This window comes from Trichomycterus rosablanca, chromosome 2 (assembly GCF_030014385.1).
Source record: "Trichomycterus rosablanca isolate fTriRos1 chromosome 2, fTriRos1.hap1, whole genome shotgun sequence".
NCBI classification, from domain to species: domain Eukaryota; kingdom Metazoa; phylum Chordata; class Actinopteri; order Siluriformes; family Trichomycteridae; genus Trichomycterus; species Trichomycterus rosablanca.
In genome coordinates this window covers 44,174,190-44,185,723 of record NC_085989.1, presented here as the reverse complement: position 1 = coordinate 44,185,723, position 11,534 = coordinate 44,174,190, and positions in this window count along the sequence as shown.

The following is an 11,534-nucleotide window of genomic DNA, read 5'->3' as shown; positions in this document are numbered from 1 at the left end:
TCATTCTATTTACATGATTTTTTATAAGGAAAAATAGGTTTAACTAACGAACATTTTGACTCAAGAACAGCCCTTTGGAAGCAATTAAATTGTAAGTCAAAGGTCCACTGTACATAACTGTAAATTTTATACATTTATTATAACCATACCTTCGGCCAGCTTCTCTGGAAACAGCATGCCTTCTTTATCACCACATTTAACTAGGAGCTGACTGTCATCTAAGAAAAAGAAAGCAATAACACACACACACACACACACACTAACTGTAGGTGTACATTTGAAGACTACAGCTGTTTTCTTTTTAATGCACATCATGTGTTCATCTTTCTCTAGTCTTTTATCAGTAAAGACTTTAATCACATGATGCTGTTGATGTAGTTTTGAAGCACTGACATTTGAGTATAAAATGAAACTTATAAAATGTATGCTATATAATATTAAAAGGAATTATGATGAACTTAAAAATAACACACTTAATGCACTTACCTCTACTGTTTGTGCCTGCACCAGTTTCAGTCCCTGTACTGTAAGGATGCAGAGATGAATTAACAGATCCTGCTGTGATGGATCCTTTAATTTTGTTCTTGGTTAAATCCCACGGAATTGAGGACTTCGATCCTGCAAAGCTACTCTTGTTGGACTGCTTAATGCCACTAGCATTTTTATTGACTGTACCTGCATAAGATATATTGTTCAGTAGATTCCCATGTCCTCATCATTATTCTTTATTCTTTTACATACCAAACTTTGTCAGTAGTATTAAAAAAAGTGTTATATAAATAAATAATAAATAATAAATCACATCTTGTTTTAAAACCACAAAAATCTGCCACAATGATACAAGGTAAACTAGGACATGTGGTACTGATTTGTTAGCTCTTACTGTTTCTGTTTGCGTCAGCACCAGGTTCAGTTCCTGTACTGCGATGATGCTGAGATGAATTCATGGATTTTGCTGCAGTGGCTCCTACCATCTCTAACTTGATTGGATGACTTTGAATTGAGGATGTTGGGCCACTGGACCCTCGTCTGCTGGATTGCTGGATACCGTGAGCATCTTTATTAAGTGCACCTGCATTAAACATATGGTTCAGAAGACTCGTACCCTTTATAGTATTACTGACCAAACGATTATGTTCTGTAGTAATCACAAAGGAACTGTGATGGACTGGAGCCTCATCCAGGGTGTTATTGTGTGCTGTGGGCCCATTGAAAAGCTGGGATAGGCTCCAGCACCCCCTGCGACACTGATTGGATAACCGGTTAAGAAAGTGAGTGAGTGAGAAGAACATGTTAAGGTCGTCAGTCAGCTGACAATCTCTCATTGTTTGTGCTGGTGGCCTTTTAGCTGGTGATGTTTTGCAGGGACTTCCAGATGTTTGATGGCTCATTTGTACACATCATGCTACTTAACTTGCTGGAGTAGCTCTTCTTTGCAGCCTTGATCTCTTTGTTCAGGGTGTTCTTTGCCTGCTTGTATAATGCCCGATGCACACTTCTATATGTTACCTCCTTAGATCGGTGCAGCTGTTTCAATTTGGTATTAAACTAGGGCTTGTCATTATTATATTTAATGTGAGTCCTGGTGGGAACACAGATGTCTTTACAAAAATTGTTGTAAGAAGACACAGTATCAGAATATTCATCTAAGCTGCTTTTGCCATCGCCAAATACACACAGTCTGTTACTTCCATGCAGTCCTGAAGCCTTTCTTTAGCCTCATTAGTCCACTTTTTTACTGTGCTGACTACAGGTTTGGTACACTTGAGCTTCTGCTGCTCTCCCTGGTGGGGCATGTATTATGTTGTCTGTATTTAGGGAGTTTGTTGTCCAGTTTTGCTCTGTTGAGCTGTTGAGGTCCCCTAAAATGATCAAAACTGAGTCTGTGTGTTTGTGCTCCGTCCTGAGGATCTGATCAGTGAAAGCATTGTCCTAGGTGTCTTAACGTTTCATTTATTATAAAGCAAGTTCTGTAATTAACTTAAAAAACAACAAACATTACCAGCCAGTCAGTCAGTTTGTTTTTAAGTAGTTTAAACATTAGTACCACCCACCTTATATGCTGTCTATCGAGCACCCAGTGGGTTCCTCAACTTTCATACGTTGCGAGGTGGATTGTTCCACAGAATCCCGATTGCAACAATACAGAGTAAAGTGGGATTGATCATTTGACATATGTAAATTCGTTACTCGTTACTACAAAATAAAACGACAAGATTTTTTTAGCTAAATGATGTGAGATGTGTGAGACTGCAAGCAGGTTTGGCGAATCTGCACTTGTAAATTAGATCAGCAGTTAAGCACATTAATGTGCAGGTGCAAACAAGTTCTTGGAACGACTGAAGTAAAGCGCATTGTTCACCCAGAGATAAAACCCTTTAATGGTCTCAACAAGAAAATAAGGTTTAAAAAAATATTTCTTTGCTTTTCCTAGTTTGAAACTTTTCCAACTTATTATGGATGATTTTTCAGCTGCTGCTTCAAGTTGACACATAAGTTAGAAATGGAGTTTTTTTAAAATAACATCTGTGTGATCTACCAATATTTTAGAGTTTAACACGTCAACCAGGGAGTAGATACGACCCAAACAAGATTATTTAAATACAGCTTATTTTTACCCAAATATTTCAATTCAAACTAATGGATGAGCAGATCATTAAAGTATCACATAATTCATGTTTTGTCTGGTCAACTTCCTTTCAGCTCTTAACATGGATACACATGCATTTTATGCCTTCAACACATTCCAAAAAAGTTGGAACAGAGCAATTTAGTGCTAGTAATGAGGTAAAAAAAAATACCTTCAAATAGGTAATGTTAACAGCTGATTATAATAATGATTTGACACAAATCATGTTCAGATAAAGGAATAAAATGCATTTTGTTCTATAAATTCTTATGATGTGAAGACCTGTTTTTTCTGTAGGTTTGGGGTCGGCTCCATTGTTAAGGTGTGTTACAGACTTAAAACAACAATCTTCATATTTTTCAAAATTCTGACAACTTGCATTTTTATTAACAGCATTTACTTTTACTTCTACTTGTACTTTATACACCACGGCATGATTGTTAAGGAAAGGCATTGCCATTTTTGGACGGTGGTTCTAATGTTTTGGCTAATCCGTGTATGGATCATGTTTTTTTCCAGTTAATAATGAGTTAAAGAAATTAGACTTACACAAAGCATGGCCTGGGGTTGGTTTCTTTTGTTCGGGGAAGAAAAAAGAAATAATTGTGTCATCATCCTCTGATTTTTCAATCCTTCTCTTTCTTCCTGTATCATTTCCTTTTGATGTTTGTTCCTTTTTCTGGACTGATTCTTTTTCAGCACTGTTTGCTTTTTTTGCACCAGGATACATTTTTGCTTCAAGTTCTGAAATTCCAGAAATACCTTTAATACTTTAATACATATTTAGCTTTAGTTATTCCAACACAAGTCTAACTGTGTACTTTGTAATAAGAGTAACTACGTATGTCTTATAGACAAATAATCAGAATAAAGGAAGAACAACACATAATGAAGTAAAGAGGTGAGCATGTTATTAGCAAATATAAAATAAACCCTTTAACCACAAAACAGCCTGTAATTCCACAAGTTCAATTGAATACTCAAAGGTACATATCACTTTATCATTATTAAAATCATTGATCTGGTAAGTAAACACTCCCATCACCCTCTTTTTTGATTCACTAAGCCATTGGTAGGTGCTCTTATTAGTACTCGGGTGTCTTGCTTGACAACAGACTAACCAGGAGGGCCAACACAGAAGCTGTGTACAGGACTGGGATGAGCAAGGCAAGACAAGGCAAGTTAATTTGTATAGCACCTTTCATACACAGTGGCAATTCAAAGTGCTTTACATAAGGAAAAAAAATATTAAAAGCATTAAAACATTCCTGAGATCTAGAACCTCAGAAAGACTTCTTGCAAACATTTAGTTACAATTAAGAGAGCATGGAATACAAACAAGAGAGTTAAAAAATTAAGAACATGAAAAATTAAAAGAAAATATTGTAAAATATACCCTACAATTTAGGAAATATGAAATGAAAACAAGAGAGATAAGCAATTAAGAACATGAAAACTAAAAGAAAATATAGTAAAATTTACCCTACAGTTTAGGAAATATGAAATGAAAACAATAGAGATAAGCAATTAAGAACATTAAAACTAAAAGAAAATATAGTAAAATATACCCTACAATTTACAGTGTTCCAGTTCTACTGCCACACAATGATGCTCATATAGCGATTTCGTCCATGGTGATATCTCTGTCTTACATAGACAGGCGCCCCAGATGTCTTTACTTTTAATCCTTAAACTACGGGTCAGGTGGAACACACAGCGTCACCTTAGTACTATGGGCCAGACGGTATCACACAGCGTCGTCTGATTCCCACCGGGGTGGAACACGCAGCAGCACCTAGTACTGATACAACACAGGTACTATGGGGCAGACGGTATCACACAGCGTCGTCTGATTCCCACCGGGGTGGAACACACAGCATCACCTAGTACTGATACAACACAGGTACTATGGGGCAGACGGTGTCACACAGCGTCGTCTGATTCCCACCAGGGTGGAACACACAGCATCACCTAGTACTGATACAACACAGGTACTATGGGGCAGACGGTATCACACAGCCTTGTCTGATTCCCACTGGGGTGGAGCACACAGCATTATCTAGTACTGATACATTAAACTACACAACTTACCGCAGTAATGTCAACAAACACTCATACAATACTCTATAAAAAATTATTAGGAGCATGAAAAACTAAAAGAAATATGGTAAAATTAGAGTAATAGCAAAAATTTCGAGCTCAATCATAGGCACAAGAAAAAAGAAAAGTTTTTAACCTGGATTTAAAGATTTCTACATTTAAGGAACAGCTAATATCTCCTGGCAGTCTGTTCCAGTTATATGCAGCCCAACAGCTAAATGCTGCTTCACCATGTTTAGTTTGGACTCTGGGCTCAACTAGCTGACCTGAGTCCATGGATCTAAGAGATCTACTGGGTTTATATTCTCTAAACATTTCTGAGATGTATTCTGGGCCGAACCCATTCAGTGATTTATAGACCAGTAGCAGCACTTTAAATTCTATTCTGTAACTAACTGGAAGCCAGTGTAGAGATTTTAGAACTGGAGTGATGTGCTCAGTTCTCTTCGTCTTAGTTAAAACTCTAGCAGTAGCGTTCTGAATGAGCTGTAACTGTTTAATGGTCTTTTTGGGAAGTCCAGTTAAGAGACCATTACAATAGTCCACCCTACTGGAGATATGGATGAATCAGCTTCTCTAGGTCTTGTTGGCACACTAGACCCTTGATTTTGACTATATTTCTAAGATGATTGAAAGCTGTTTTGGTGATGGTTTTTATATGGCTGGTGAATGTGAGATCTGAGTCTATTAGAACGCCAAGATTTCGGACTTGGTCTTTGGTTTTTAGAGCCCGGGAACTGAGGTGTTCACTGACACTAGACCTCTTCTCTTTGTTGCCAAACGCACCAATCTCTGTTTTGTCCTTATTTAACTGTAAAAAATTCTGGCTCATCCAGTTATTGATGTTCTTCAGACACTGACACAGTGAATCTATTGGGCTATAATCATCTGGTGAGAAAGCCAGATATATCTGTGTGTCATCTGCATAACTATGGTAATCAATGTTGTTAGCCTGAGCAGACTCTACTTTCTGAGAAAGCTCAGGTCCTTTATTGTGAGCAGCAAGATGTTGACTATCTTTTACCAGTCTGTTGTTACAGGTGCTGTTTTCTTTGCAGCAGTGTGTTGGGGAGGCAGCATCAACAATTTGATCAAGAAGCCTGGCTCAGTCTTGGGCTGCTCACTACCTGTATATGGTTTCGAGTTGGTGATTGAAAAGGAGGTTCTTTAACAAGCTCACTGCTATCCTGAATAACACATCAAACACCCCCTCTATGACCTAATTGCCAGACAGTGGAGCACTTTCAGTAACAGACTTATCCAGCTCTGCTGTAACAAGGAATCATTTGTACCAACATCGATCACACTGTACAACACCTCTTCACTATACCGAGACATCATAATACACTGAGCCACTATCAAAACAGACTCATGAAGCATGATCCCGCACTTTGCATCCTACATCTGCACATCTATTAATACTTACTGCACATGACACCTATGTGATATTTTTTTATATTCATACTACATATCTTTATTTTATTTCTACACAGGAATAGAAATGTTCAGTAATACTTACTTCCCTTAAATACTTTTGTTTTACCTTAACATACCTTAAGCTGCTGTAATACCTGACTTTCCGTTTACCTTAATCCCAACAAGACAGAGCTGATACTAATACTGATACTAATATTTCTAGTCTAAACTACACTAACTCACTATCACTGGGATCCAGGGTTCACTGCAATGTAAAATGTATGTAAACAAATTTGCTTAAAATGCAAATGTGATGTGTGGAAAATATGATATTGTTTACAAATGATTCAGCCGCTGCACCTGGTCCATTACATCACACCTTGTTGTTTCCACTGACATAATATGGGCTTATGGTCTTAATAAGCCAATAAAATTAAAATTTTAAGATTTACAAAGCCATTTCTCAGGCTTTGAGACTCCAATAAACCATAGTGAGAGCCATCATCTCCAGCCAAGAGACACAGTAGCTTCAGTTCAGTTTCTCAGAAACAAGGTGAACAAATGCCAGCATATGATCTGGTGGAAACAAAAGGTCTGGCTTCAAACACTATATAGCACAATGAAATTAGCCTGCAAGCAGGAAGGCAACAAAAGCAATAAAAGGCTTTCCTCCATTTGGCATATAGACAGCCAAATATTTAGTTCTTAGTCTAATTACGCTTACTCAACAATGAAAGTGAAAATGGCTTTACTTTCTTAGTGCTAGGTTTGACATTTATGTATTCATTATGGTTTAAAGACGTGAAGTAAATAAAAAAAAAAGAGCACTACGGGTTAATCTGAAATTCATCCATTTAAGCACACATACATATTTATACACACATATACACACTCTCTTCACTCATTGTGCATACTACTAGTCTGTAATTACTCTTACCTGATTAAAATATGATATTTCTAATCCAAAATTTCCAGCTGATATAAATTTACCACCTTTGCTTTTTGTTTATTTTCTTTGTCTTTTTTTTCTCTGTACTCCTGTTGTTTTCTTCTCATCAGCTGGGTGAACAAACGAGTGAAGAAACAGAGACAGGGATGATTTGCCTTTCACTCACCTGGTAACGCCCTTTTACCTGCTGCTATTTAAATAAATCTAAATTTAAAGGGGAAAAATATGGTGATCAGTGATGTTGGGTTGCTTTCTTTAATTTCTTTAACCATCCAAATATCACTTGTCTTCCGTGCTCTAATCTTCTGTAAATAAATACTTCTCTCTTAATTCTCTCACACCTCACACTTCTCTTGTCAGTGACAAGTTGACACTTTTTTCTAAGTGGAATCTTGATAGGGGGGTGGACTCACCTACATTTCAGATGGGTATATTAATGGGTCATGGGTTTAAAATTACCATGGGGGCTATGACACTCCTTAAGTGGTACAGTACTAAAGTAGCCTGTAAGCATTTGCATTATAATAATAATAGAACTATATTTTGTTGTTGTTTTGTTTACAAGAAAATATGCTGTATTACTAATCTATACCTTGACTACTGATAATAATAAAAATAGCATGTGCATAAAATCAGCCACATAATAAACACCAGTGTGTTTAACTGCTTGTTTATTGGAATATTAAACTTATTACTTAGATTCACGGACTGTAAAGTCGGTTTAGCCAAATCATCTGAGTCCGCGGTGTTTCTGGTGAGTCTGCTTACCCGCCTTGTGCAGCCAGTCAGAGGACTCATAGGATCCGAGATTGAGATTTCGGACTTGTGATTCCTGATTCAGTACAAAGATTCAAATCATTAACCCGGGTGATTCAGGAATTATTGATGATTTTTTCATATCATATTTTAACTAAATTTCTTGGTGGATCTGACATGAACTTTTTCAACCACCTAAAGTCCATAGGTTTGGGGCTGCCATGACAGCAATACCATTACTGATGGACTGCTGGATGTAATGGGAATCTGCAGTGACTGCACTCACAAGGTGCAAAACTCACCAACAAAGTTGATTCTACCACAGACTGAATTTAAATATGAACACTTGTGAATTAATTTAATTTTAATTATTAATTACTTTCATTATGTTTTTATTTGTTATAGCTTTTTAATCTCTGGGCCACCCAAGGAGGATGGGGGTTCCTGTAAAGTCTCAAGGTTTCCTTTTTAATATATTTAGAGAGTTTTTGTCCTAGAATCTGTTGTTTTGAGACCATGTCCATTGTAAAAGGCACTATACAAATGAATTTAACTAGACTTGACTTGTCCATAGGTGTTTAGCAGTTCGTCTAACGCTGCAAAAGAATAGGGCCGGAAGGCTCGCAACACTGTTAGGGTCTAAAATGACCAACAATTCTAGAACACCTTTGAAGGAGGGTTAATTCTATCTCTATAGATTACAATCTACCCAGTCAATGTGGATAAATCAGATGTTTCACAGAACTGATTCACATATTATGCTTCAATCCAGTACTGTGTAGCCCCTTTAGCCCCTCCTCTAATCCAAAAACCCCTCACACCAACTAGTAGCTGGTAGTCTGTCAGGTGTCCGCTCAATATTCAACATTCAGGTGAAGTTTAGTACCCAGTAACTAGTCGATTTGGAGGCATACGGCCCAATACTGTAACAACTAATCCTGTATTTACAGAAGTTTACAATTGTTCCTATTTTCACAAGAATTGAAACTGATCCTGTATTCACAAAAATTTAAACTTATTCAGTATGCACAGAAATTGAAACTGATCCTGTATTCACAAGAATTGAAACTTATTCAGTATGCACAGAAATTGAAACTGATCCTGTATTCACAAGAATTGAAACTTATTCAGTATGCACAGAAATTGAAACTGATTCAGTATGCACAACAATTGAAACTGATCCTGTATTTACAGGAATTGAAACTAATCCGGTATGCACAGGAAGTGAAACTGATCCTGTATTCACATGAATTTAAAGTAATCCTGCATTTACTGATTATACCTTAAATGTAAGAGATTCCTATTGTCAAAGTTGGACCACAAAATCTAAACTAAATTCACTAACTGACTGAGTGTTACCCAGCAACAGGCTGGATTTTAAGGTGTAATTGAACACTCACCTACATTTTTTCTCACAGAAACGTGGCTCACAGGCAACATTCCAGATGCTAACTTGAACATTCCCGGAACATTCCCACTCACCACTGTGAGAGCAGATGGTTGCACCATCTAATGTGTACATCGTGTATACATCAGATAGTGCAACCCAGGACATGTAACAATAAAGAAGGTGATCTGCTGTGATGATACTGAACTGCTAGCGATGAGTCTACGACCCTATTATATGCTCAGGGAGTTCTCTCTCACCATTGCTGTATGTGTTTATGTTCCACCATGGGCTGATGCAGAGACTGCCTGTAACGTCATACTTGCAACCATTGTGTGGCTTCAGACCCAGTACCCGTGCGCTGCTATTTCAATAACAAGCCTTAGATAATCTGTGATGTCAAGAACCTCCTGAATTTAGGGACAGTGGTGGCCTAGTGGGTAGAGCTTTGGGCTATCAACCGGAATATTGGCGGTTCAAATCCAGGCTCCGCTATGCAGCTACTGTTGGGTCCTTGAGCAAGGCCCTTAACCCTATCTGCTCCAGGGGCGCCGTACATTGGCTGACCCTGCGCTCTGACCCCCAGCTTCCCAACAAGCTGGGATATGCAAAGAAAGAATTTCATTGTACGTACACCTGTATATGTACAGTGGGGCCAAAAAGTATTTAGTCAGCCACTGATTGTGCAAGTTCTCCTACTTAGAAAGATGAGAGAGGTCTGTAATTTTCATCATAGGTACACTTCAACTATGAGAGACAAAATGAGAAAAAAAAAATCCAGGAAATCACATTGTAGGATTTTTAAAGAATTTATTTGTAAATTATGGTGGAAAATAAGTATTTGGTCACCCACAAACAAGCAAGATTTCTTGCTCTCACAGACCTGTAACTTCTTCTTTAAGAATTTCTTCTGTCCTTCACTTATTACCTGTATTAATGGCACCTGTTTGACCTTGTTATCTGTATAAAAGACACCTGTCCACAACCTCAAACAGTCAGACTCCAAACTCAACCATGGCCAAGACCAAAGAGCTGTCGAAGGACACCAGGAAGAAAATTGTAGACCTGCACCAGGCTGGGAAGAGTGAATCTACAATAGGCAAGCAGGTTGGTGTGAATAAATCAACTGTGGGAGCAATTGTAAGAAAATGGAAGACATACAAGACCATTGATAATCTCCCTCGATCTGGGGCCTCACGCAAGATCTCATCCCGTGTGGTCAAAATGATCATGAGAATGATGAGCAAAAATCCCAGAACTACACGGAGGGACCTGAATGACCTGCAGAGAGCTGGGACCAAAGTAACAAAGGCTACCATCAGTAATACACTACGCCGAGAGGGACTCAAATCCTGCAGTGCCAGGCGTGTCCCCCTGCTTAAGCCAGTACATGTCCAGGCCCATCTGAAGTTTGCCAGAGAGCATATGGATGATCCAGAAGAGGATTGGGAGAATATCATGTGGTCAGATGAAACCAAAATGGAACTTTTTGGTAAAAACTCAACTCGTCGTGTTAGGAGGAAGAAGAATGCTGAGTTGCATCCCAAGAACACCATACCTACTGTGAAGCATGGGGGTGGAAACATCATGCTTTGGGGCTGGACAGGGGACAGGACGACTGATCCGTGTTAAGGGAAGAATGAACGGTCTCCAGACCTCAACCCTACAGAAAATTTGTGGAGGGAGTTGAAAGTCTGTGTTGCCCAGCGACAGCCCCAAAACATCACTGCTCTAGAGGAGATCTGCATGGAGGAATGTGCAAAAATACCAGCTACAGTGTGTGCAAACCTGGTGAAGACTTACAGGAAACGTTTGACCTCTGTCATTGCCAACAAAGGTTATGTTACAAAGTATTGAGTTGAACTTTTGTTATTGACCAAATACTTATTTTCCACCATAATTTACAAATAAATTCTTCAAAAATCCTACAATGTAATTTCTTGGATTTTTTTTTCTCATTTTGTCTCTCATAGTTGAAGTGTACCTATGATGAAAATTACAGACCTCTCTCATCTTTCTAAGTAGGAGAACCTGCACAATCAGTGGCTGACTAAATACTTTTTGGCCCCACTGTATATATGACAAATAAACTATATCTTCTAAATAAGAAGAGGGCCTTTAAAAACAGGAACCAGGAGGAGCTATGAAGCATACTGAAGGAGCTCAAAGTCTGCTTGCGTGATGCAAAGGAGTCTTACAGGAGGAAAGCAGAGCAGAACCTGCAGGAGAACAACATTAGGGAGGTCTGGGATTCAACCTCTTTTAAAATCACTTCCCTGCCCTGTTCCAGAACTACA